General features: G+C 37.2%; 1 long non-coding RNA gene across 1 annotated transcript in view; it reads left to right on the top strand.

Annotated features, from left to right (window-relative positions):
- Window positions 1-24,319, top strand: part of LOC144580435 (uncharacterized) — a 34,890-nt gene extending 10,571 nt beyond the window's left edge. The window contains exons 2-3 of the long non-coding RNA XR_013529950.1: window positions 23,402-23,476; window positions 24,200-24,319. This is a non-coding gene — a long non-coding RNA (uncharacterized LOC144580435). The remainder of the gene's footprint in view (window positions 1-23,401; window positions 23,477-24,199) is intronic.
- The last annotated feature ends 3,309 nt before the right edge of the window (window positions 24,320-27,628 follow it).

The raw sequence follows: 27,628 nt of genomic DNA, 5'->3' as shown, positions 1-27,628 counted from the left end.
ACACACTGTGGAAATATCAGTTATCCCAGGCTGATTAGAAGCTTTGATCGGCAGTTATATCTTTGATGAATAAGATTCAACAAATGAATTAATTTACTTAAATGAAGTTTGGTAAACAGAAAAATCTTTGAAAATGTGAGGTCTCTGTGGAAATACAAGAAAATCGATGTTTGGTGCCGGGAAAAGCTCGGAAAATCTGTACTTAAGAACCTACTTTGTACCTTAAGAGCCAAATAAATAACGGCATTTGTTGATATGATAGTAACTTGCACATACCAGCCGACCTTTGCCTTTCCCAGAGTGGATTTGGTCCCCTTTCCACATTTGGCTCATTACAAAGCAGTGAGGCAAAGCTGCACAAGCATATGCTTTACCCACCATTGAAATGTCAGCTTCCTCAATCCTAATCCTTGGAATAACCTGGTTTCTGTTACCCTGAGCAGAAACTCGAGGGAGACCTGTCTGGTTAGCTTGCATTTTGTACTTGATTATCTTGGCAGTATGGTCATGCTGCAAGAGAGTGCAAAAAGAAGAGACTTATCTGCCTGGTTTATCTGCTTGCCACCACGATTAAGATGGATGAGAGTCAACTGTGTCTGGGTCAGTGACTATAGCTTCTGCTGCTGGGTCAGCAGTGACAGCCCCACTAATGTTGACATATATGTAAACACTCAGTTGTGTCCAGAACTCGACAATTTTTCTACCCAATCCCTTCACTGCAGTTAAAACACAGGCTTCAATAATAAATATAGAAATGAAGGAGGATTTGAGGACTCAAAGGTTTTAGAGGTACCATTGACAGGTCAGCTTTCACTTACCTATGTGACCTGGGCGTCATCTCTCCCAGGCCTGCTTTCTTCTATGAAGTGGGAATCCTAACAGCTATTTTGTTTTAAATTAATTTAGGGAAAGTCCCTTATGGATAGACATTTGCTTTCTTAGTGTATGAGCCTGCTCTGGCTGTGCCCAACTGCCATATTAAAAATGCCCACCCCCACCTCTCCTGGCCCCACTCAATGACTATATCTTTTTCTCGTACACAGATACCTGCTCATTTCTCTAAGGACAATGCCTGCTTCTTAGACTTCTATTATGACTGCTGTGATAAAGTATAATTTCAAATTAATATTTGTCTGTTTTTCGGTTCTCTGATTTAAGGAAAACCTGTCTATTTTATCATCCTCCTGGTGAGTTCCATTTGCTTCTCTGCAGAGTGCAGGTGCAACTTTCATTTGTGACAATGGGAGCTCTTCCTTTGAAATCAATTGAAGGGAACCCCAGCTGGGGAAGAGAAGAGCAGCAGGAAAAAACAAAATCAGAGACATTTGCTCTGAAAAATGTTCCCGGCCCTTGGCTCTTCCTCAGGTACTCCTTGTGTGGGACGGCCCTCAGAGTGGGGCCAAAGTGGTAACAATCTCCTGGACCCTTTGGCCTTCGAACGCTGAAGTTTTTTGCTATATTTTTCCATATAATAATACATTTCCAGAGCAGATGGTAAAACCTTTGAAATGGTTTCACATCGATTACCTTATTTGAGTCTCCTAGCAGCTCTTTGCAAAAGTCATGAAATTCTGGAGCTGAGAAGTAGCTGGAGGTCATTTAGGTTGATATTTTCTTTTTTTTTTTTTTTTTCCGAGACGGAATTCGCTCTTGTTACCCAGGCTGGAGTGCAATGGCGCGATCTCGGCTCACCGCAACCTCCGCCTCCTGGGTTCAGGCAGTTCCCCTGCCTCAGCCTCCCGAGTAGCTGGGATTACAGGCACGCACTACCATGCCCAGCTAATTTTTTGTATTTTTAGTAGAGACGGGGTTTCACCATGTTGACCAGGATGGTCTCGAGCTCTCAACCTCGCGATCCACCTGTCTTGGCTTCCCAAAGTGCTGGGATTACAGGCTTGAGCCACCGCGCCCGGCCTAGGTTGATATTTTCTTCTTGCAGCACAGGAAGCCCACTCTAGAGACAGTAACAGGTAAAGATCTGGGACCAGAACCTGACTAGAACCTCCCTAGTTCTGACTCTGTGCCCTTTATTGAACAATACAGCCTTATCAACTGAAACAATTCCTCCCTCTCTCCCTCTACTTCCTATTAGGGAATCTTTGCAGGCAATGAACTGAGGGTTTAAAATTTCTTCTACTAAAAAACAAGGTTTTGATTAAGCAGTTCTTGCTCCAGGGTGGTCTGTCTTTTAACCGTGTTCCAGTGGTACTTTACCTAACCCAACTGAACCATTCAGTTCCTCAATTGTATCCTGAAGACGGGAAAATTATTTACTACTAGGGGCATGGGAGGAGGGGTGGGTTTAGTAAATTGCCACTCATTCCAATTGCCCATGGGGTTTCTGACCAAGACGTTTATACAATAAGGAAAATAGCCAAAATGGGAACTAAGGAGATGCTTTATGGGTCAGAGGAGTCAATTAATTTATTAATTTACTTCTACTTGCTCCTCTGTAAAAATAAAGACTCCTGTTTAGCACCAAAACCATATATGTTTTTATACTCTTGAGTTCTAATTATTTCACTCACCTTTTGAGTAAGAATCTGTATTCCAGCACAATTTTATTTTTCAATGAATAATGCTATTACAACCTCAGGGAGCAGTTGTGAGGTTTGATTGCATTAATGCAGGTAAACTCCTGAGGATATGGGAAGGACCCACCACAGTTTAGCTATCATTAATACTTTGTGCTCCTTATTTTCTAGAGAATTGCGATAACACTCTAAGATTAATCCCGTCATTCAGGGAGTACAAATATTTGAACCACGCTGTGAAAGTGAACACATAGATAAGATGAAATCTTCACATTTTCTGCCAAAGGTCCAGTCTTGGTGGGCAGAAATGAAATGGAGCTGCAGGAATCTTTTCATTTTTATAGGTTGATACTAAGAAAACTCATCCATCAATGTCTACAGTTTTAGCAGGTTTGCATTCAGTAACAGTTTAGATTTTTATTCCAGGACTCTTTGAAAGGGCTTATCTCATGTTCTTCCCAGTGCCTTTGTACTAAAACACCTATTTTGTGTGTCTCTGGTCGATCATTCTAGGTTGATAGAAAATTCTGCTTCCAATCAGAGCTATTAGTGCACCTGACTTTAAGGTGCTCAAGTACTCTGTTAAGTTTTAGACATGTATTAAAAGATCAGGAGTTTCATGGCTCCACATATTTTCCTGATCTTGCCATCAAAGCAGCAGGGAAAGAAATCTCTAAGAACACATTCCTGGAGCCAGATCACTGGGCTTCCGTCAAAGCTCCACCACTTACTTGCTCAGGTGTCCTGGGCCAGTTACTTAATCTATGTTTACTTTAGTTTTCCCATCTGTGAAATGGAGGTAGAAATAGTACAACCTGATAGGATTAAGTGAGTTAACATTCATGAAGCACTTGGAGCAGTGCCTAATGCTTATAGTAAACACTACCTAACTGTTTACTGCTCCTATTAATTTATAACCAAAAACAATTAAAATCCTTCTCCATAATTCTCTATGGGAACCAGGTAATTTATACAATATGCTGTTACCTTAATTCTATGCTCTTTAGCAATGTGGGCTTGAGTCTTTGTATACATCATTGTTGAAAAGATGCTATAAGCTTCAAGGAAATAACAAGCAGTTTTGGAAAAGACTAAAATAAAGAATAAGAAAAGAGAAAATGATGTAGTTGAAGAGTCAAGGAAGGCCCAAGACCCAGGACTTAATTCATTTTTTTTCCTGGAAAGTCCCAGTATGTGCAGGCTGTCAGAGGAGCATGACATGTCAGAACTAGATTCTGAGACTAAAAATACTCTGAAGGTTAACACATCTATGTCCAGTTGGATTGAACGGAAACCATTTAGGCATCAGTCAAATCTATTTTCATTTTTAGAACAATAGCTTGTCTATTCTTATGTTGTATAAAGTTTTACTAATTACTAAATAGTGAGCTTCCACGTGATGTTTTCTTAAATGCTTTTTATTAATTTAATTCTATTTGCTCCTCTGTGAAAACAAAGACTCCTATTTAGCACCAAAACCATACATATTTTTATATTCTTGAGTTGTAACACTCACCTTTTGAGTAAGAATCTTTATTCCAGCACAATTTTATTTTTAAATGATTAATGCTATTATTCCTCAGAGATTATTAATTTACTTCAGATCCCAGTGTGTCTCAAGGAATGGAACACCAAATGCTGAAGGTATCAGAAATGTAAATGTGTCATTGATGAGTGTTTAGTCATTACCAGAGCCATGCATTATGGTTAGGCACTTGGTCTTGGGAGTCAGATGTATGAGTTTCAAACCCAGCAGTTGAGTGATACCAAATAACTAGGTTGTGTGGCTCTGTTTTCTCATGTCACAATAGTGAAAAGACTGCCTAATGAGAGAAAAAGGAGAGGTCTCTGTACAACGCCTGGCACAAAGTGCACATTCCTCATCAGCAGGCAGGCTACACACAAACCCACCTGTGCCCCTCCCCTGCTGAATCTGCCTTCAATGGCTTCTCATTGCCGTCGGAATTACATTCAAACTCTTTCCTGCGGCCTACAAGCCCCTGTGTACGCTAAAACCTGCTCACTTGCTTTGGTCATCCTAGTCTACTGTGTTTCACTGGGTGACTTTTTCCAACAGCCACATTCTTTCTTGCCTCAGGAATTGGCCATTTTCTCTACTTGGAAAGCTTTTTATCACTGCTGTTAATATGACAGGCTCTTTCTCACCTTCAGGTGTAACATCTCTCTGTTCCCTTCAGTGCCTACCTTGCAATCTGTAATCTATATTTACTTGTTTACTTGCTTACCGTTTGTCTCTTGCTTCTCTTGTGATGATTCACAGAGGCAGGAATCTTCTCTGCCTTGTTCACTGTATCTTCAGCACCAAGAAGAGTGTCTTGAACATAATAAGGACTCAGTAATAATCTCAAATAAATATTTTAAAATAATATTCAGTAAATAATATTCTTAATTTGCTAAATATTATATTACAGTTTCTTACATTAAAATGTCATCCTTTGTCATAACATTGTAGGATTATCTACACGATAATTGGAATACGATAAAATGCCTCTTTGCTGTTGTAACAATTCACAGTGAGACTTATTTTCAAGGCTGTTAAGAAAAGCCAAGGATGGAAACTCTTGGCTGGGCAACTATTTATTTGATGTAGATTTAAGCAATCTGAATTTCCAAAGCACATGAGTAATCTGGTCAGATAAGTTTAACAATTATATTTCTAATGATATCTAGAACCAAGTAGTGCCATAATATTTCTAACAATATTTAAAACAAGGTAATGCCAATAATTTGGCATGCATAGACACAACTAAGTATTTATGCATTAGCTGAATACTTGGTGGGCTGATTTTATGGTTATTTTTAGCAAGTGTATTTAACTCAAGAGGTAAGTGAATTTATATACTGTGTTTAAAGTTCAATTATGGTACCTAAATGCTAGATTACTTTTTAGGGTATGATGTAGAGGCAAGAGAACTACAGAGAGCTTTAGATTTAAAAAAGCAATGATTTACTTCCAGCATTGCCATTTACAAGCTACATGAACTAAGTAAGGTAAGTCACATCAACTCTTGAGTCTCAGTTTTCTCATCTATAAAGTAGGATACATATCATAAAACTGTTATAAGAATTAAACTGAATTATGAATAGAACTGTTTTTGGCACACAGTAGTTTTCCTTTAGTAAGGTGACAGAGGAAAACTAGTATGTTTGACTCTTTATTTCTCATTAATGGTAAATTTTCCTCTTTTGTTGTAATGCCTTGCATGTTTTTCATTTGACTACAAACTACCTCTTGACCAAAAAAATAAAACAAAGCTCAAAAACCACACAGAAACAAAAATAATTTATTAGTTTTTATTGCATCAACCTGTGGAAACTGACTAAAGCCCAGTTAACTTAGGAACTGATATAATTCATTCCACAGCAAACTAATCTATTAATTAACACTACGGAGGTTTTCTGCTGTGAGAGAATGGAGTAAGCTCTGTACATGAGTCAGGACAATCTAGAATTATCCCCTGAGCTTTCATCCACCTAGAGATGTCAATATTGTTTTCAAAGCCAAATGATTTGAATGCTTTGATATTTGCCTATAGACTTTCCTCTTGTTTTCCCTGCCCCTTGAGTGTAGCTTAAGGATTTTCCATTTTTGTGTGCATAAGACTATATGCATTTTTGTGTGCAGAATCATATATGTTATTAATTTATATTATGCTTTAGGTAAAGTCAAGGGATTTTTCAAGGGCAGTTTTGATTATATACCATTATGGCCTACCTTCTGAAAGGTAATAATTAACTTGCTCAACCCTGATCTTCTACAGTCTGGCCTTCAATTAAAAAAAATTGAACTGTTCTTCTTTGAATTTCCATAAAAACCAGCTTTGGGTTGATGCTTAAGATCAATCCTAGTCAACTGCAAGTATGGGCATCAGCCTCCTATTCCCACACCATCATGTTAGGGAGATGCTAGCGTTACCTTCAACAATGAATGCTTATGATGGAAATACAATTTTGCATTCAAGGGTCTGTCAATTCATATTGCTACTGTATTGCCTTTGATCAACCAGAGAAATGGCACGCTTCTCTAATCATGCAGCACAAGATTCTTATAGCCCAGTGGTTGGAGATCCCTCTCATAGGATCTGCTCTTTAGGCCTGCTAGATTTCTATGTGCAGCCCTAGCAGGTCTGGTAAATGACTGGACATTTGCACTGGCTTTTGTGAAACTCATTGACTTAGGGTACTAATTTCTTTGTTAGACATTACTGTATTAACTTCTCATCATCTGTCCACCCTGACCCACTAAAATCATGATGAATGAAATAAGTATAAATTAATTCTGCCCATTTATAAATTTCATTAAAAATTTTGAAGATAGATAAAAAAATTTCCTTGATCCCTTTTCCAACAGGATTAGATAGTAGTTAAGGAAGCTTTAAGGCTGAAGCACTAAATCTTGGTTTTTCAGCCTCCAGTGCCTTTCTGTCTATGTTGCTATATTATTAAAATCCAGTCCATCTTATCCCTATCATGTAACTAGATTTTACTGGATCAAAGTAGTGGTAACAACAACAACAATTTGAACATCGTTTTCCAAGTACTTGTGACTAGCACTTCAAAACATTATCTTATTAAATCTCCTAAGTACCCTCAGAAAACCTGCTACTCTCTGTGTTTTATAAATGAGCAAATTGAAACTCAGAGAGGACAAGAAACTTGTCTGTGGATCCATAGCAAATAGATGGTCAGTCTTTGAATTACACGAAATCTGTCAGACTCCAAATCCAAAGCTTTAAAAAGAGATGATCAGTTTTCCACTCTGGGAGTAAAAGAGTTATGCAGAGCTGTTATCTCACCCAGATCTCTATGTCTCTTGTCCTCAATATTTTGTGAAGTCTACTTCGTATAATGAAGCTTGTTTTATTTTTTTTTTAATATTTGAGTCATTGCCTATGTAGTTACTGATCAAATGTTTTTTTTTAGAAATGTTATATCTCAATACTTCAGTCATCCAACAGAACTATCATCAGCAATACATTTATTTACAAGTTCACTTACAAAAAATCAATTTCTCAAATCATTAAGATACACTTTTTTTAAACATACTTTAAGTTCTGGGATACATGTGCAGAACGTGCAGGTTTGTTACATAGGTGTACAGGTGCCATGGTGGTTTGCTGCACCCATCAACCCGTCATCTACAATAGGTATTTCTCCTAATGCTATCCCTCCCCTAGACGTCCACCCCCCCGACAGGCCCTTAATGGGATTCATGATCTGATTTCTATGCTCGCTGTACTTTTGAAGCAGCAGACTAGATGTGAAGGCACACTGAAGGAGGCTGGAAGTGGTAGATGACAACTCTTTATTGTACTCAAAAAAGTTTATTTTAGTTTTTATATTTTCTTGACAAGTGAGGAAGGTAACAGAAAAAGTAACAGAAGCTGACACAAAAATGTAAATTTGGCAAATGAGTAAATAGTTCTATCAATCTTAGGAGACTCTAGGGTGTGATTATATTGTAGTATATTATAATGTCTGCTGTTCATATTGATGATTTTGAGCCATTATGTTCCATAAAATGCACTCTTTAAAACAGTAAGAACATTTTAAATAGATCTTTACATGATTTGGTTATAAATTAGATTGAATAGTAAACATTTTTGTGATTGTGAGAATAAACCCAAAGTTAGAAATCCATCATTTAAAAAGACATAGTCTCCAAGGGTCCTTGCTTTGCTCTGGTAGGGTGTATCGAACCCATGAATATAAGATCTGCCACTTCATTTACTTCCAAAGTGGATATAATGTCAGTTTTCTCTCTTTAGTTCGTTTGATTGCATGGTCCTCTCTTCTCTAGAGAGTGTATGGGATTTGGAGTAGTTCAGGTGAATATGAATTCCAGCACTGTGGCCTTGGGCAGAATTTTCACCTCCCTTTACTAGACTGTGGTAGCTACATGCATATATATGTATATGTGTATATGTATGTGTGTTTACATATGTGTGTGTATATATTTGCTACACACACACACACACACACACACACATATGTTTTTCCCACTTAGTGTGATAACTGAACTTTTCTGTAGGAAACTCTTTTTATGTGACTTTGTTGAGTCTGCAATCCCTCTCACCACAGACAGGGGTGGCGTGTGACCCAGGCCTTGCCAGAGTACCCAGTTCAAGTGATCAGTCCAGGTATAAGTATATGATCCAAGCCAAACCAATCCTCAAGACCTTTCTCTAGAATGATCAGGAAAAAGGCACCCTTTCCCCCCGCTGGGATTGCCAGCTGTAAGAGCAATGTTAGCATGGAGCTTTAGTGGTCATTTTTGATACACAAAGAGAGAGCCTATCTGAGAATAACATCAACACTTGGGAAAGAGAGCTGAGAAATGAAGATGAAGCTACAGGAATATGGTGATAATCTTGAATCTGTGGACTCAGTCAGAACTGAAGGCAGCCCTGTAGACTTCCCAGGTATATGAACCAACTAAATTAAGTTGAATTTTTGGGAATTATGCCCCAAAAACTCCTTATTTGTGTATTCCCTATGCTTCAGTTTTCTAATTTATAAAGTGAGAATGGATTAATTATGCCATCGAGAAAGATTTTGTTAAAAATAAATTGTATATGTAAACTCCATAGTCCACAATAAATGAATTCTGAATTCAACAGCAAACAAGCTCTCAGATTTTATCCACAGCAGACCCTTTTACTTTAGCTCCTCTGCCTGGCTCCCAGCTGATAGCTATGGTTCTTGCTTCTCCTGGATGGCCCACTTGACTGTGGGCTGCTTTTCCCCAGCCAACTTGGTCAGGGAGCCTCCTCCTGCTTTTGGCAGGCACATGTTCTTAAGAAGAAATAGCCTCTGTCCTGCTGTGCACTGGAATTGTGAAAGATCTCACCTAGAGAAGACAGCAACTCTCTCAAGAATTCCTAAGAAGACCACGTTTAAAGCACAGATGAGCTGATTTTGGTCCTGGTTCAGGAACATCTGGAGGAGCAGCTGTGGATGACAAGAACGTGTTTATCTCTTTTGAAAAGCAAAGTGGTGAACAGGCAAGGTTCGTAGGGAGTGCCGCCCGACAAAATAGAGGTCTGTTCCCGTCATCCAAACTTGAGGTGGAAAATAATCGAGTAAAAACACAGCTTGTTTTTAAATCAAATACTCTAAAGCATAATGAATTGGGAAGGTAGGAAAAGAGAACTGAAATTATTCAAGCCATTTGCCTTTGTGCCTCCCATCCACTGCTAATATAGTGATAGGATCTGTAAAGTGTATCAGCATTGATCTCAACATTTTCTTCACTGGCAAAACCTAAGCTTCTTCCTTATTTTAGGAAGATTAATTCCCTTGGGGTTTTATTTGGGAGATGGTATTATTGATGACTTGAAAAAGTCACAAAAATTTAGTCTACCTTTTACAAGTAAGTTTTCTTTCTTTCTTTCTTTTGGCAAGATTGAAAAGACAGGACAATGACTTTTTCACAAATGAATTCAGTAGCTTGGGCTTCAACCTTATAAATTTATGATCAAGGCTTTTAAAAGAATTTTGTTTTTTAAAAAAGTGCCTGTCCTCATATTTCCCAAAACTAGTAAAAATAAAAGTTATGCATTTATGATGCTTGGAAAAAAAAGAGACAAGTTACAATTTTATAGTCTAAACTCTGACTGTAATAGCCATGTATTTTTATTCTTGCAGTCAAGACACTGAGGACTTTTTTCCCCTTATCATAAACAGATGAGCCTTCAAGAAAATAAAGAGAAATTGGAATCTGATAATAAACTAACTGTAGCCATGTTATGTTAATTATTATTACTCATTTTCTAATGTTCCTTTGCAGGGGGACTTTACAAAAAATCAATTCTAGACTACTTATCAATGGCAGTGGAAAGGAGAAATTCAGGTTATTTTTAAGAGGGAGAAAAATCCTTGCAAAACATATGGGTTTAGCTTTATAGGAAACAGTTTCTAGACAAACATAGATGAATGATTTGACAGCAGCAGGGCATCCATTTATGTAAATAATGAACTGTGGGACTCAAAAAAACAAACTCAAAGAAAAACATTATTAATCAGCTTGAGTTTCCCGCCCCACCCCCCATCAACATTCTGGAAGAACAAACAGAACAACATTAAGGAGCAGGTTCAAAAAGAACAGCAAGATACAGGTTAGTGTTGCCCTGGATAAAACTTTTCAGTTTCAGTAACTTTCTCTTAGCTGGTCTTCATTTTCGTGCTTAATCTATGTGAAATAGTCAAATACCAAAATACTCAAGTGTCCTAATCGTTTTCCCTTTAAAATATTGCCTGTTTAACTTCTTGTTGCCCCAACAATTATGCTGCACCCCCTTATTAAATAAAAGTAGGTTTTAAAAACATACCTGATTTAGAGAATAGTTTACACACTAAAAAAGTGTCTTTTTTTGTAGAAAGATAACATAAAGAGTCTTAGCTAAAGATGTTATATTAACTAAATATGCAAAGTGAAGTGCAGATTTAAGATGCTTTGCTGAATAATGTAGATCTGAAAAACTTTCACATAAATAGGCAGGACCTTGGAAGAGAATGTTTTGTTCCTGGATTTATCACTGTAATTTTCTTCACTGAACGCTTACTGTAGTCCAAATCTGTGTAAAAGTAGCTCTGTAAAAGTGTCATGTGGCACTCTGGCACCCATAGGAAAATGTTCAGCAAGTCACATCTTACACGCAGAGGGGAACAGCACATGGCTGAATCTCTGTTCACCCAATCATTTTTGTATTCTTTTTCTTTCGATAGTTTTGCGTATATGGATGGAAATTCATGGCAGAGTTGAGATGAGGAGCAACTATTAGCAATGAAAACAAAATTGTCTACATTCTCCAAAATAATGTTACTGATCATGGAGCTAATGCACTTAGATTATTAAGTGACCAATGTTAATTTGTATCTCTATTTGAAGGTCTCTTACATGTCTTTGACAGTGTTAAATGTTGTATTTGACTGTGATTTTCAGTGCCGAAGATGCATTTTCTTTATTCTTGTAAATAACTAGGTATAAGTGCATTTCAAAAGTTCAGTAAATTGTAATAGGTAATTTCCCAAATACACTTAATGTGCCCTTATAAAACCCTAACCCATATTGAAAAAAATTCAATAGACATAGTTACATTAAAAATACCTTCTTAATGAGACTATCACTTTTAGTGTTTAGTAAACATTCTATATTAAAGATTCATATGACTTAACATTGCTAACAACAGATAAAAGTGTGAGTGCACCTGTGTGTGTGTGTTGTAGAGCCAACTTCAGAAAAACTAAGCGTTCTAATTGGCTTATTTTATATTACTTTTATGATTACTTTTACATTGACTCTTTACAAAATTTAATAAGCAATCATTTATCTGCCATTAGTAATCCTAGTAATCGGCATTTTTAGCTATTTGAGAATTTGTTATTAATGGGGTTTTATAAACTATTAGAGAGGAATTCTTTGGAGAATGAGACTACTTATCTGCTTTTTTTCTTGTATGACAAAAAATAATTAGCAACTTTTCACAGTCAAATAGCTAGTTTTTTCAAAGCATTTAAGTTGTTACAGTTTGTGCACAGCTTAAAATACCATCTAAACAACATTACAATTAACGGTGGAAAATTTTAAAAAATCACTCTATTTACTTGCAATCTTCTCTTTCAGAAAATGAAGCTTTTTATTTTTCTTAACTTTCTTTAATCCTATCTATATTTTTATGACATTTTAAACAGTTTGAATTATAAAACATGAATTTATAAGGTATAAACATATATATATATACCTGTGTATATATATTTTATGTATACATATACACACATATATATGCATTGCATTTTTAAAATACTTTTTTGTTTTATTTATTTATTTTTTGAGATGGAGTCTTACTCTGTCAACCAGGTTGGCATGCTGTGGTGCAGTCTCGGCTCACTGCAACCTCCGCCTCCCGGGTTCAGGCAATTCTCTTGCCTCAGCCTCCCCAGTAGCTGGGATTACAGGCATGTGCCTCCAAGCCTGGCTAATTTTTGTATTTTTAGTAGAGGTGGCGTTTCACCATGTTAGCCAGGCTGGTCTTGAACTCCTGACCTCGTGATCTGCCTGCCTCAACTTCCCAATTTTTTATAGTTTTTCTAGAGATGTGTTTTCCCTGTGTTGCCCAGGCTGGTCTCAAACTCCTGGGCTCAAGTGATCTTCTGGGATTATAGGTATGAGCCCCCACACCTGGCCTATGTTATATTTAAAGTATAATCCTATTGTTTTTACTGTGGGTTGTTGAGTTTCAGCTCTGATTTTTCACAGTGCTTTATGGATATCTACATTTATAATCATGGAAAAGAAATGTGGGTTTTGGGACATTAACACTTTTATTTTGAATTAGAAAACATCTGAACTCCAAATATCCCTTTTTGTTACTTAACCTTAAATTCTGCATTTTCTGATCATAAGGATGAAATGTGGTTTGACAAACAGAAAGTTGGATGATAATAAATATTGTAATTTCTGTTCTTATGAACTTCTGCTAGTAACTGAATATAGCCCTGAACACGAACTTATATCTATGCTATTCTTATCCTAGCTGTTCTGGTGCACACTGAAGAATTGAATCATGTCACTTGTCTGTTTCTTTAGTTTTTATTTGCAGGAAATCAAAAAGGAGAGGACATTAAACAGAGATATGCTCTACTCCTGACATTAGTTAGCTGTGGAGCCCAAACATGCAATTAATTAGTAGCTCGTTTTTTGCCTCTGCTAATAACTTTCTGCATGTTCATTATGCATTAAGCAGTGTGCCAAATAATTTACCTATGTTTTCTCCTTTAATTCTCCTAGTGCGCCTTCAGTGTAATCCCATTTTGCAGTTCAAGAAACAAACTTCTGGCTGGGCGCGGTGGCTCAAGCCTGTAATCCCAGCACTTTGGGAGGCCGAGGCGGGTGGATCATGAGGTCAAGAGATCGAGACCATCCTGGTCAACATGGTGAAACCCCGTCTCTATTAAAAATACAAAAAATTACCTGGGCACGGTGGCGCGTGCCTGTAATCCCAGCTACTCAGGAGGCTGAGGCAGGAGAATTGCCTGAACCCAGGAGGCAGAGGTTGCGGTGAGCCGAGATCATGCCATTGCACTTCAGCCTGGTAACAAGAGCAAAACTCCGTCTCAAAAACAAAAACAAAAAAAAACAAACAAAAAATTAGCTGGACATGGTGGCGCGTGCCTGTAATCCCAGCTACTCAGGAGGCTGAGGCAGGAGAATTGCCTGAACCCAGGAGGCGGAGGTTGCAGTGAGCCGAGATCGAGCCATTACACTCCAGCCTGGGTAACAAGAGCAAAACTCCGTCTCAATAAAAAAAAAAAAAAGAAACCAACTTCCCAGGGATTGAGCACTGGCCCAAAGGCACCTGACTTTATGAAGCTCTGCAGTAGAACCGCAGTTTGAGTCCAGGCATTCTGACTCCATAGCAGATACATGTGACCGCTAAATTGTCTTTTACTCACGAATAAAAACTTTGATAAACTCTCAACTGTTGGCTGGGTGTTCTGGCTCACACCTGTAATCCCAGCACTTTGAGAGGCTGAGGCGGGTGGATCACAAGGTCAGGAGTTCAAGACTAGCCTGGCCAATATGGTGAAACTTCGTCTCTACTAAAGGTACAAAAATGAGCTGGTCATGGTGGCACATGCCTGTAGTCCCAGCTGCTCGGGGGGCTGAGGCAGGAAAATCGCTTGAACCCAGGAGGTGGAGGTTGCGGTGGGTTGAGACTGAGTCACTGCACTCCAGCCTGGGGGACAGGACAGAGCAAGACTGTGTCTTCTCCAAAAAAAAAAGCAAACAAACAAAAAAAAAACCCCAACGTTTTACTTGCTCACAAGTAGCTTATCATTTTAGGTTAGCAAATGAAATATTGGGAAAATACAGTGAAACATTCTTTCACATATAAAGCTGAAATCACAAACTCTTAAAAGTGGCATTTACAATAGTGTTGCACTAACTTGTGAACAATTTCTTCCTTGGTATCTCTTATGACTGGTAGCTGGGATGTGTGAAACAACATCGAGGTAAGATATTAAAGTTGTCTTGCTAAAGTCTTCAACTTTAGATAGCTCTTGAACTGGTTCAGGTTGACTGGGAAGCAATCAAATAAGTGAGTAAGTAGTTTAATTTACTAGATAGTGTGACTGAAACAAGGACTCTATTTCTCTTTCCTCTCTCTCCTTCTGTGTCTCTCTCTTCCCCCAATCATTGTTATTGAGCCATCTATATTTTATCGTATAGAAATATGTGTTATCTATATCAACATGGATTCAATACAGAGATATCCATTGTCAACGTTTCATTTCTCTTCATTTTCCCTTTAATTGAGACCTAAAACTTTGGCTTAGCTATAGGAAGATGGGTTTGGTTATAGAAGAGGAAATGTTTTCATGTTCCTTCCATGTCCGTTTGAAAATGGGAAGAAAACTAGTGTATAATACAGTGAAAAATACCTAGATTGGGTTTTCTTAGAAGTAGCCACTAATTAGCAGGGTGACTATGGAAAAGCTTATTTGTAGAAGCGAGGAGATTTAATCGGGTAACTTCTAAGGCTTCTATCACTGCTGTGATCTGTGCCTCTATGCATTTATTGAACTAGTCCTCTGATAGTCTTTAGACAATTGGACATTGCTTTTGTCCTCAAGACACATATAGTGTAATCACAGTAGGAAGAGAGGATTGATATTACAAGGCTACTGGAAAAAAATACACAGATTCAATTGATCCACTTTTATTCTCCTCTTGTTTTATTTTCCATGGGCTTTGTTAAAAGCTGTCTCTTCCTCTTTTTGAAAACACTGTTCCTGTGGCTCCCACGACATCAGAATCTCCTGGCTTTTCTCCTACATCAGTCTCCTTCCAGTCTCTTTGTTTCCTTCTTTTCTTTGCTAAATATTTTTATTGCCTTGTCTTGGGCCTTCTTCTATTTTTGTTTGCGTACTTTCCCTATATATGATCTTATTGGTACTCAGGCCTTTAAATGTTATCTATATGCTGCTGATTGCCATATCTATAGGTTTAGATTTTCCTTTCGTTCTCGTTTATATTCCAAACTACTTACTTGATTGCTTCATTTGTATGGTTCATTTCATAGAAGTTTTAATTTTAAACTGAACTCTTGATTTCTCTCCTATTTCCACCCTCAGTCCTCTTAGTAAATGGTAAGGCCATTTTTTTTTTCATTTAATTGTTGGACTCTTAATGGTTTTCCTATCAATTTATATGGATCTTCGTTTTTAAAAAGACTAACATTTTTTTACTTGTCCTATAGGCTGAACATCTTTTTCCCTAAGCTTTTTATTTTGTGGTGGTTGTTTTTGTGTTTTAAGTTCTAGATTTAAATCATTCATTGAACAATGATTTTCATTCACTTAAGGCAATAAGATTAATAAATAAAAGAAGAAAATATTATTAACAATGAAAGTAAAATAGATTTTAAAAACAATTAGCAAAGTATTTAAGTGAATCGAATGTGGTAGAACACAGAGTGAAACTGATACTTTCAATTCTTGGTAGTATAAACTCGTTCAATACTGTTAGAAAAAAATGTTAGTGTTGTGCATTAAAACTATAGCAGTTACTACCTTTGATTCAGAAATCCTTTCTCTGAGAATTTATTTATTAAAAAGAAAATTTTGGAAAAACATATTTTATATTAAAAAGTCATGATTGCCTTTTATTTAACATATGGGAAAAGACAAATCAATCTAAATGACTAGCTGTAGAGGAGTGGTTGCTTCTCAGCTTCTATGGAATATGATATAGTAATTATATCTAATTTTGAAGTCTTCATAGGAATATTAAAAATTATTAATTCAGGTGCTGGCACAACCTAAATAAAGTAGATATAAGAGTTTTCTTGGTTAATCATGGATGACTATGGTAAGACCTTCACTATTGGTCTGATAGGTGGTGTTATCTTTCAAGTAATCAGAGGTTTGTAGACTTAAATAGGGAGGGGAAGCCACGGAATACAAGGCAATTTGGTATCTATGAAAACCAGAGCATCACAGTTGGGCAATAACTTTGAGATTTGAGAGGACTGTTTTCCATGCTCAGTTGCAGTTTGGTTTAGAGAGAAAATAGACCTTCAATCTCTGTCCAACGTAGTATCTGAAGACGCGGGCCACACCGGCAGCAAAAGGTGAACCTGGTCATGGTCAAGTCAACAGCGGTGGATCGCACTCTCGGTTTAACAGAAGGAGCTGATAGACTGTTGATGATATTTGCCTCTGCAAAATATTCCAGTTGTCCTCAGATTGCTGAAGACTTTTGCAATTACCTCCAGCCCAGTCATGCCATCACCATTCAGATTCTCCCGGCTGAATTCTCCAGGTCTGGTCTCACGTTTAACAATGCAGAGTTCTGTAGGAAGAGTTCTTATATGAACTCACTTCTAAATAACCAAAGCAGATGGGTTTAGGATTATCATCCATTTGATCTCCCACATAAGTTTCACAATCAGGTAGGAAGTAACTATTTCCTGATTAAGTATTAGAGCAAGTATTTGGCATTGGCTTACGTAGGCATTATAAGCTGGCAATCTAGATACTTCAGGATCCAGTTCTGATCTTCACACTCATTACCTAGTTAATTCAGGAAAAATGTACTTAATTTTCTCCCTCTTTTGCTTAATTTTAAAGCATTAGGTATGGCTACTCTAACTTTTCAGAAAAAAAAATATTTGAAGAACATGTTATTTTAGAGGAGGAAAAGATACCCATCCTTTCTTTCATTTTGGATTAATTGACTGGGTTAATTGGCTGGACCATGTAATAAAGGACAGATTGGAGAAAAGTGTACAAATTTATGTAGTGTAAGTTTCCTGTAACATGGGAGATTTCATAAGGAAATGAAGACTCAGAGGAACAGTTAAGCCTGATTATTTTTTATGGTCATTTTGTTGAAGAGTGGAGAGTTGTGGAGAAATAGGGTTGGGTGGAAAGGGCCTCATCAGATGGTAATAAACTGGGCGAAATGCAGCAAGACCTATTCATTCAGATTCCTCTCTGTGCCCCTGTGTCTTTTGGGATGACTTTTCCTTTAGGATGTTCTTTTCCTTCAGGTATGGGGAGGGCACTTTACACATGAGATTCTTGTGGCCTGCTTCAGAGGAAGGTCAGAAAATTCTTCCTAGGTTTTATGACCTGCTTCAGGGGAGACCTTGGGCAAGGAAGCTCGAGAGACTTTCCTGCTTCTGCCTTTTTCTCAAATTCCTTCACGATAAAATATTCAATGTGCCAAGGTTTCATTATTGGGGATAGTATGTTCTGATCACATCAATATTTATTGTCCAAAGTAATATTTGGCTATAGAAAATATGAAAATTCTGTGTAAGCTGCATAAGACTAGAACATAATATCTCTAAAATACCAATAGTTCCAATAAACTGTCTCAGGAAGATAAGAAAAGCCAATAAAGATTGGCAAAGAAATAAAAAATTCAGAAAGAAATAGAATGAAAGCCATCATTGCTAGAGCTGGGGAAAGAAAATAACATGAGAGAAGTAGAAAATATAAATAGAATGAGATGAAAAAAACCATAACATAAGAAGACATCTATAAAATTAGAAGATACAAAAGTCAAGAAATCTAAGATATATACATAGGTATGGCTTTCAGCGGTTATTTGCAAACCACACTCTTTTACTTGATTTTAAACCAGCCTAACTCAAAATAACTGACATGACATCAAAAGATATTTCCTATGATGTTCATTGGCTTTCAAATAAACATACCTATGGAGTTGGAAAATACAGGAAGTGATGGAACTAAGGCAAGTAGCTAAGTGGATTGGCTGAATTGCTGACTCAGTGATGTATGAAACAAATAATTATCCAAATGACTCTCTGTAGGATTCAATCCAGAGAGTAATCAACTCCACTCTTGATTTCCTTCCTCTGAATAGTCCTTTCTTGTTTTGTGTGATCTGGTTCAGCTGAAATGAAGCTATTTTATTTTTGTCACGTGGAGTCCTGTTTTTGTGTATACTGTCCAAATTAAATGGCCTTGAAGAAACCGATGAATTCTGTCCGTGAAATACTTTGACAAAAACAGCCGCCATTTACTGAATGCTTATAAAGCACGAATCTTCTGTTGTTTTAATCCTCACGATAATCCTGAAGTTAGATATTATAAAATCATATTAATATTTCACATTTCATAGATAAAAAGTCAGAGTCTCAAAAAGTTAAGCTATGACTTTTGACAAAGGACCCGTGCCTCATTTGGTTCAAAAAACCGTGCTATTTTTTTTTTTAAGTATGCAGTTTTGTTTTTTCTTTTTCTTTCTTTTCTTTTTTTTTGAGACAGAGTCTCGCTGTCTTGCCAGGCTGGAGTGCAATGGCATGATCCTGGCTCACTGCAAGCTTCGCCTCCCAGGTTCAAGTGATTCTCCTGCCTCAGCCTCCCGAGTAGCTGGGACTACAGGAGCGCACCACCATGCCCGGCTAATTTTTGTATTTTTAGTAGAGATGGGGTTTCACCATGTTGGCCACACTTGATCTCTTGACTTCATGATCCACCCGCCTCAGTCTCCCAACGTGTTGGGATTACAGGTGTGAGCCACCTTGCCCTGAAACAGTTTTTTTTTTTTTTAAAACCTTTTCATTTTTTGGGGATTTAGCTTTGCCCGTGCAGATGCAATTTTAGCCTTTTACTAAAGACAGGGGTGAAAAAGAAAGACTTATTACGTATGTATGGCATTTGCAGGTTTTAATATCTCTGATTTAGGAAAGAATTGTAATGATGCCACTCAATATTCCACCTACCTCTGGTAAAAGAAAGATTAGAAGACTGGAAAATTTGACATGACTTTGATGTGTTAAATGCCAAATAGTGCTGCACAGGATGAAAATTCTTTGGAAGACGACCACAAGTATAACTATTTTTGCAGGTGTTTTAGAGCAAAAATCTGTTCACTCAGTGATTCCACATTTTTGGGAAGGTCTTAACTAGGAAAAATTTTATTTTTGCAAGGAAGAAACATGAAAATGCCAGAAATACAGAGGTAATTATTTTGATCAAGTGTTTATGCTACCAATTATAATGGCAAAATCAGTTTGTACTTTATGGAATCATTTGTCAAAAAGCTTAGAGATATGGCATATTGGTAATTACAGCAAAAGCAATTACATTTTGTTTCTTGATTAAGGAGCAAGAAAATGAGTATTATCCATTAATTAACAAAATTACGAAGAGCCTCAATTCAAATATACACTTGTTTGTTTGACGAATGCAAGATGATTTGAGATTTGTAAAAACCTATTGCAGTTTGGGTAAGAAAGTCTAGATTACAGAGATGAATTTAAACTTTGCTGGTAGCACACTTAATGAAATGCAGAGAAAAAATTAGAATTTTCAAGAGGGGAAATGTTGATTTATCAGGACACATGAAACTACTAGGGAGAAAGGATCCACGTTAGCAATTTTTCACATAGTCTTGGAATATAGCCTCGTATTTAACTGTAATCCAAATTACAAATCTGTGTTTAACCAGATGACAGCTAAGGTCAAGCTCTGAATCTTCTCATAGTTTGATTCAGACCTTTTGTGAAGCCCTGCCAGCCTCTGAGACTTCTCTAAGCATCTGAGTTGACACAGAGAAGTATTAAATATCCTGGACTGTGTCTGCGAGTCTGCTCCTAAATAAGGCTTATTTCTTTTAAAACCATGGATTAATTTCCATTAAACATGCAAGAGTTCTTTTAGAAACTTTCTTGTGTGGGCTGTAGCTCATTTTCATTACTGTGTTTTTCTTCCCACCACCACTCCCAGTGCATCACTTAGGACAATTCATTAGAAAATCCAACCAAATTTATTTGAAGTAACCAATTAATCCTTTGAGATGCAACAATTAATATGCAAATTGTATCACATTAAAAATCTCAGGAGGAATGAATTAGTTTGAAAAATACAGCCCTTCAGAAATTAAAAAAGATATTGTTTTGTCATCTACAGATTCTCAAACTATGTGATTTTTCTTCTATGGTTCATTTTATTATCTCCTTGCCTAGAAGTACCAAAACAAATGACCATGGCTGTCTTAAATGCATTACATCAGGATACTAATAGAAGGATATTAAACATGATAGCCATATTGACAAAAGACCTGATGAGGCAAATAACAATATACATAAATATGAATTTGTAACAGAATAATTACATCAAAAAGTAAATAATTTTCATTGCCATTTCCTTCTTAGAAATATTCACAGGGAAATAAAGGACTAAGGTCATTTTGAGAACATTACTAAACAGACAACCTCTTTACTCATGCAAGTAAATTCTGTGTTACAATTAGGTTTTAAATAGGTTTCTCTGATGACTGCATAATGTCAGGGAGATATGAATATTGTTAACAAAACAACTTTTAAATAGTGTCTAAGACTCACTGAGTGCCTTCTATATACAGTTTGCTACTAGGCCCTTAGCATGTCATCTGAGCCTCACAACGGCTCTGTGAAATTGGGACTGCAATTTTATAACTGCCCTATGGGTTCTCCTTGCCCGCTGTCTAGACAGAGCCAATATATCAACACAGGGGAATTGCAATAGAGAAAGAGTAATTCATGCAAAGCCCAGCTGTATGGGAGACTGGGGTTTTATTATTACTCAAATCAGTCTCCCTGAAAGCTTGTGGATTGGGGTTTTTAAGGATAATTTGGTGGGTAGGGGGGTGGGAAAATGGGGAGTGCTGATTGGTTGGGTCAAAGACCAGATGAGCCAGTTTATCAATCTGGATGACTCCAGTTGGTCCATCCAGTGCAGGGTCTGCAAAATATCTCAAGCGCTGATCTTAGGTTTTACAATAGTGAAGTCATCCTGAGGAGCAATTTGGGAGGTTTAGAATCTCGCAGCTTCCAGCTACATGACTGCTAAACCGTAAGTTCTAATCCTGTGGCTAATTTGTGAGACCTGTAAGAGCAGTCTAGTCCCCCAAGCAGGAAGGGGGTTTGTTTTGGGAAAGGGCTGTTGTCTTTGTTTCATAGTTAAACTATAAACTAAGTTCCTCCCAAAGTTAGTTTGGCCTTCACCCAGAAATGAACAAGGACAGCTTGGAGGTTAGAAGCAAGATGGAATCAGTTAGGTCAGATATCTTTGACCATCATAATTTTCTCAGTTATAATTTTTGTAAGGATTGATTTCAGTCTTACAGGACAGGAACCAGAGGGTAAAATGCTTTGCCTGAGGCCGTCCAGAAAGCTGGGCCAGGAGCTCAGCCCAAGCATTTCATGCTAGAGATCATGGTTTTCAACATTGTGCCATCTCCGAGAAAGATATGAGAAAATATCATTGGCAAGTTGTTAAATAGAGAGATAAGCATTGCTGTTGAGATCATTATCATCATGTTTCCATTTTGCTCTTATTATTCTAAATGTACAATAATAAATATGCATTTAGAATTATGCATTCTTAATTCTTGTTTTTCTAATGAGCTCAGGAGGCGTTGAATGTATCATCTCATTATTTTACCTCAAATTTTCTCAATAATAGATTGGAAGAAGTCAAAATTGTCCTTCTAGTTAAGTAGGGAATATTGAATTAGCTATACTATTATTGGTGGTCTGTATTTGCAGGTAATTAACTATCAAAATTCTTTTGGAAAATAGTTACTTTCTATAAAACTGCCCAGTATTCAGAGTCCCTTTTTCTTTCTGTTTACCTATAATGATTCATCATCATCCTGATCATCGTCTTTGTTTTTTTTCCAAAAAGATTTGAGAAAACTGCCTGCACCCAATACCTCAGGCAAAAGTTAATTTTGGCCTAAAGTATTAGTTTATTCAGCAAACCAGTAATTACTAAGCATCTATTCCATGCGAAATGCTGCATTAAGTGTCTCGTGATAAGAATTTTAAAATGCTCCAACTTTCAAGTATCTGTAGTTTAGTCAGGCCAATACATCATATACACAATTATAATCCAAAGACTTCTGAGAAAAGTAATCTTAAAATTATATTATATAAGATTTATATAAAATACGTAAGATTTACGCCGGGCGCGGTGGCTCACGCCTGTAATCCCAGCACTTTGGGAGGCTGAGGCGGGTGGATCACATGGTTAAGAGATCGAGACCATCCTGGTCAACACAGTGAAACCCCGTCTCTACTAAAAATACAAAAAATTAGCTGGGCATGGTGGCACGCAGCTGTAATCCCAGCTACTCAGGAGGCTGAGGCGGGAGAATTGCCTGAACTCAGGAGCGGAGGTTGCAGTGAGCCCAGATTGTGCCATTGCACTCCAGCCTGGGTAACAAGAGCGAAACTCCGTCACAAGAAAAAAAAAAAAGATTTACATAAAATTTTAGAATTATATAGGAATTTATAGTTTATTTCCAAGTGAGGATTCGAGATAAGGATGAGGGAAATCTGAGAAGATCATGAAGAGAGGGCTTTCAAATTAAGTTTTGTGGGAAAAATAAAGTATGTATGTGGTGTGTTGGTATAAATCTATTTATTATGTAACAACTTTGCAAAATTTTCTCTGAAATGTAGATTTGTCTTTATTGAGAAAAGTACCTTACCAGGCTAGAGAGTCAGTGTAGCAGTGTGAACTGCTGGTCTGCTGCTGAGTCACTATATGATCTTGGGTAAATTACTCTCCCTCTATTTCCTCACTTGTAAAATAGAGATGGTGAAAAATACTTACAATATCCATAAATAGTTATAATCTGCATTATCAGGTTGTTCTGAAGATTAAGTGAATTAATATGGACAAAGAAATCACAATAATGCTTGGGACTACATAAATGTTAGCTACTAGGATTATTCTTTAAGTGGAATGGCAAATTCTAATCAGTGGTATGCATTTTGGATGCTTAGATATTAAGGCAAGAATTATTTTGTATGTTTCAGAAATAAGAGGAGGGACATTGTGATCTCCAACAATGGCCAAGGCACAGATATGAAGAAACATAGAGCTTGTTTAAGGTAACAGTTGCATTTTATTTTACTTGTGGAAAGTGTGTTTTAGTTTGGATTTTAAGTAATTAAAATATCTTACTTATCCTAAGGCATATTTACAGGTCAGATTAAGATAGATAAGATTTTTGAGGACTCATGAACATTAAATTATTGTCAAATTCTCTACTTTGTCTTAGCAGTGTTACTTTTTTTTATAAGACCACAAGAGCAAACATATCCTTCTCAGTATTTCCTACATGAAGCTGGATAAAGTACTCGAGATAAAACAGTGTGACACTCACTGAAAATTAATTAGTTCTTTAAGAGGATGCTTCTGGAAGAATTCCCTTCAAGAAAATTAAAAACAAGCATTTTTTTCTTCTGCCTCACACGATCATGTAACAAAGGGACTTTCTTATTCTTATCCTTCTGGAAAATAAAGCCTGTTCTTAACACTATACAATGATATGTCCTAATTTATATAGAGAACTTCCTCTCTTTCTTTAGCAGTTGTACATTACTCTGATCATTTGCATAATGTCAGGGAGATATGACATTCAATATTATTAACCCAGGTAAAAAAATGAAAGTCTCTCTTTTCCAATCTCAGTGTATTCCCGAAGCTTGTTGATTTATTTTTATAGGGCTGCCTAGATTTCCATAGCAAAAAGCCTCTTGAAAAATCTTCTCTAAATGTGTTCAGGTGCATGCTAATTGATTTTCTTCCTTCTATTGAATTTTGCACAACAGAAGAAACAGCTGGAGCCAGTTTATTAACTAATTTGAAATCTTGGATTTGGGAGGTACTTGTAAGGAAGAACAGAAGGGGAAACTAGCATGATATGAAAGAAGACAAGAGAACTTCGTAACAACGAGATATAATATTTATCAATTTGCCCAAGGATTACTTCCTCAAAGAAACTTGTGGCTAGAAATAGACTGGAAAGTAAATTAAATGTACTTCCTAAAAGATGTTCCAGAATGGTGAATATGTCTCATGGTGTTTGGTGGTTAATATTGGTATTTTATATTTCAGGGTGATTGTTTCAAATGACAATCACCCAACTCCAAATAGTTTAAGCAAAGAAGGGAAATTATTAACTTGTTTAACTGGAAATTTCAAGGCTGTTCTCACTCCAGGCATAGCAGGGACTTAAGTAATGTTGTTTGGGTTCTATCTGACTCTGTCTCTAGCCCTTTTATGTCTTTTAATCTTTCCTTTTTATTTGGCTTGGATGCACTTTTCTGGCTGCCTTTCCTCCATGTGGTAGAGAAGATGCCACTGGCAATTCCAGGCTTAAATCCTTATGTCTTGAGTTTTAAAAGGAAAAGAAAGCTGCTGTCTCAAAGGCACATATCAATTCTTAGAGTAGACCTTAATTGAGCTTGCTTATGTCCTTGTAAAAAATGCAGGTTCTAAGGCTGGACACAGTGGCTCACGCCTGTAATACCAGCACTTTGGGAGACCGAGGTGGGCAGATCACCTGAGGTCAAGGGTTCAAGGCTAGCGTGACCAACATAGTGAAACTCCAACTTATACTAAAAATACACAAAGTAGCCAGTTGTGGTGGCACATCCCTGTAGTCCCAACTACTTGGGAGGCTGAGGTACAAGAATTGCTTGAACCCAGGAGGTGGAGGTTGCAGTGAGTCCAGATTATGCCACTGCACTCCAGCCTGGGTGACAGAGTGAGACTCTGGTCAAAAAAAAAAAAAAGGAAGTTCTAAATAAGCTCTTTTTAATATTTTTTATATGGATAATTCAACTCCGAAGGCCAGGACCTAATAAAATGTGATTGACATCAAAAAAGGAGGAAATCAATAATCAATGAAATAAGTAGAAATCAAGAAACTGAAGGAGGCTGTTATCTTACAAAGAAGAGGCACATGAAATTAGATAATCTAGATAGCTGGGTAATAAATTAAAGACTTATGTGAAACAGTGCTATGATCTGAAAGTTTATGTGCCTGGCAAATTCATATGCTGAAATCCTTACTCCCAAGGTGATGGCATTTGGGAGCTGGGGTAATTAGGGGTGATTAAGTCATGGTGAGTCCATGAATGGAATTAGTGTCCTTATAAAAGAGACCCCAGAAACAGTCCCCTTGCTTCTTCCATCATGTGAAGTGAGATGATTGTCTATGAGGAAGTGAATCCCCACTAGACAATGGATCTGCTCGTACGTTGATCTTGGACTTTCCAGCCTCCAGAACTGTGAGAAATAAATTTCTGTTGCTTATAAGCCATCCTGTCTATGGTACTTTGTTACAGCAGCCTGAGTGGATTAAGACAAACAGCAATGACTCTATTTTCTATTGAGAATTAACCAAGAGGAAAATCAGTGTTTCAGTTCATTACTGTTAGTTTTACTCAAATGATAATTACAAACATTTACATTATGCTACTATAGGGATGCACACAATCCCATTTTATTTTCATAAAAATTTTGAGAGGAAAGTTATTTGCAATTCTTCCTATCAAATCAGTGTGGGCCACCTAATTCCCTGAGCAAAGACTGTAGTCTTACAGAGCTCAGCTCTGAGGCTCAGGTTCCTAATTTTCTCCTGTCTCCTGAGAAAAGCGAGGGAACATTGTGGTTTGATACTCTTGGTATCCCTCATATGAAATCAGTGTAGGTCTCTCTCACTACTCTTCCACTCTGGCTTTGCCTTTTTCAGTGGTCTGGAGACAGTAGAGCAGGCAGTGTCTATGTGACTGTGAACAGCATTGCTTCTCCTGAGAAGAGATTCTGGCTTCTGTCTCAAAAAGGCAGCCCTGCTATCGATCATCTGCCTGCCATTGTCCTTTCACTCCCTCTGCCAGGTCTTCTTCTATTCATGTCGCCCTTCTTGGAGTGTGATTCTCTGCCCCCATCCCATCTCCGCCATCTTTGTTAAAATATTTTGCCTTTTCAGCATAATTTAAAACCCAAAATAGGAGGAAGTCTACTCTGAATTATTCTTTCTAGTTTTGACCACCTCGTGGCCAATTCGGAATCTGTATAGTTTGTATCCTACTACACACAGTATTTCTCATTACACATGGATCTTTTTGGATTTTTGCCTTTATTTCCTACATGAACATACATTAAAAGGAAAGGGGAGAGTATTTCTCATTTTAAAAAAATGTCCACATACTAGAAAATTTAAATATAGCACACGTGATAAGGAAGATCTGCCATGAAACCATATGAAAAATATTTGAAAAATCAGATAGTGAAGTGGTAATTTTAGTCTGAATGTTTTAAAATGGAATGCCATTAAGAGCACTTTAAAATATAATATATCTGATATGATTTATTAATCACAAAAAAGCACATACTGTGTTTTCCTATCTTAAAACCAGCAGACTGACTTTTGATTTGCAGAGAGGTTTAATATTCCCATTCAAATTTCAACAGTTTCTACAATTTTTGTTTTAATTGAATGATCTTAAAGTGTTTAGAGATTTTACTTCTCAAATAGGCCCTCTCCCAGGATTTCCTCTCAGAAAGTACATTAAATCTTCTATATTTGAACAGCAGCTTAATCTGTAGAGCTTTCCTCTGGATGTCTAGCAGAATCCACTCTAATAAACTTACCTTTCCTTAGGAATTACTCTTTTCAGTCTTTAAATGGAACTTCCTCTTCCTCCCAGGATTTTGTTACTACACAATTCGTCTGCCCAGACAGTGTCTATTCTTACTCTTACAATTAATAGTTGCTTGCAATTTTTACTCAAAAGCCTTTCTTGCTATTTATGATAAAAATGAATATCAAGTCAAATCTGCAGTGAACTTTCTTGATTGGAATTGTTCTTTGCTGACACTGAAATGAATGCATGTGGAGGGAGCAGTGATGGTGAGAGAGGGTGAAAAGGGTCAGCTTCTGTTGAATATCTCTGTAAAAGGACTGCCTTCCATGTTGTTCTGTTAGATCTGGTCTCCTCATTTCAGACTCCTCTAGGGCTCTACTCCATTTTGCCCTGGAGGAGTCTGAAATGAGGAGACCAGATCTAAGGGTCTTAGACTTCCAGTCCCCGCCTGAATGAATGGCCCTCAACACTTCTTCTGAGAGGCAAAGAAATATGAGGCTTTCTCCATTCTTTTTTTTTTTTTTGAGACAGAGTTTTGCTCTTGTTACCCAGGCTGGAGTGCAATGGTGCGATCTCGGCTCACCACAACCTCCGCCTCCTGGGTTC

Source organism: Callithrix jacchus, chromosome 19 (assembly GCF_049354715.1).
Source record: "Callithrix jacchus isolate 240 chromosome 19, calJac240_pri, whole genome shotgun sequence".
NCBI lineage: Eukaryota > Metazoa > Chordata > Mammalia > Primates > Cebidae > Callithrix > Callithrix jacchus.
Note: the sequence above shows the minus strand (reverse complement) of the source record. Positions and strands in the feature narration are given on the sequence as shown.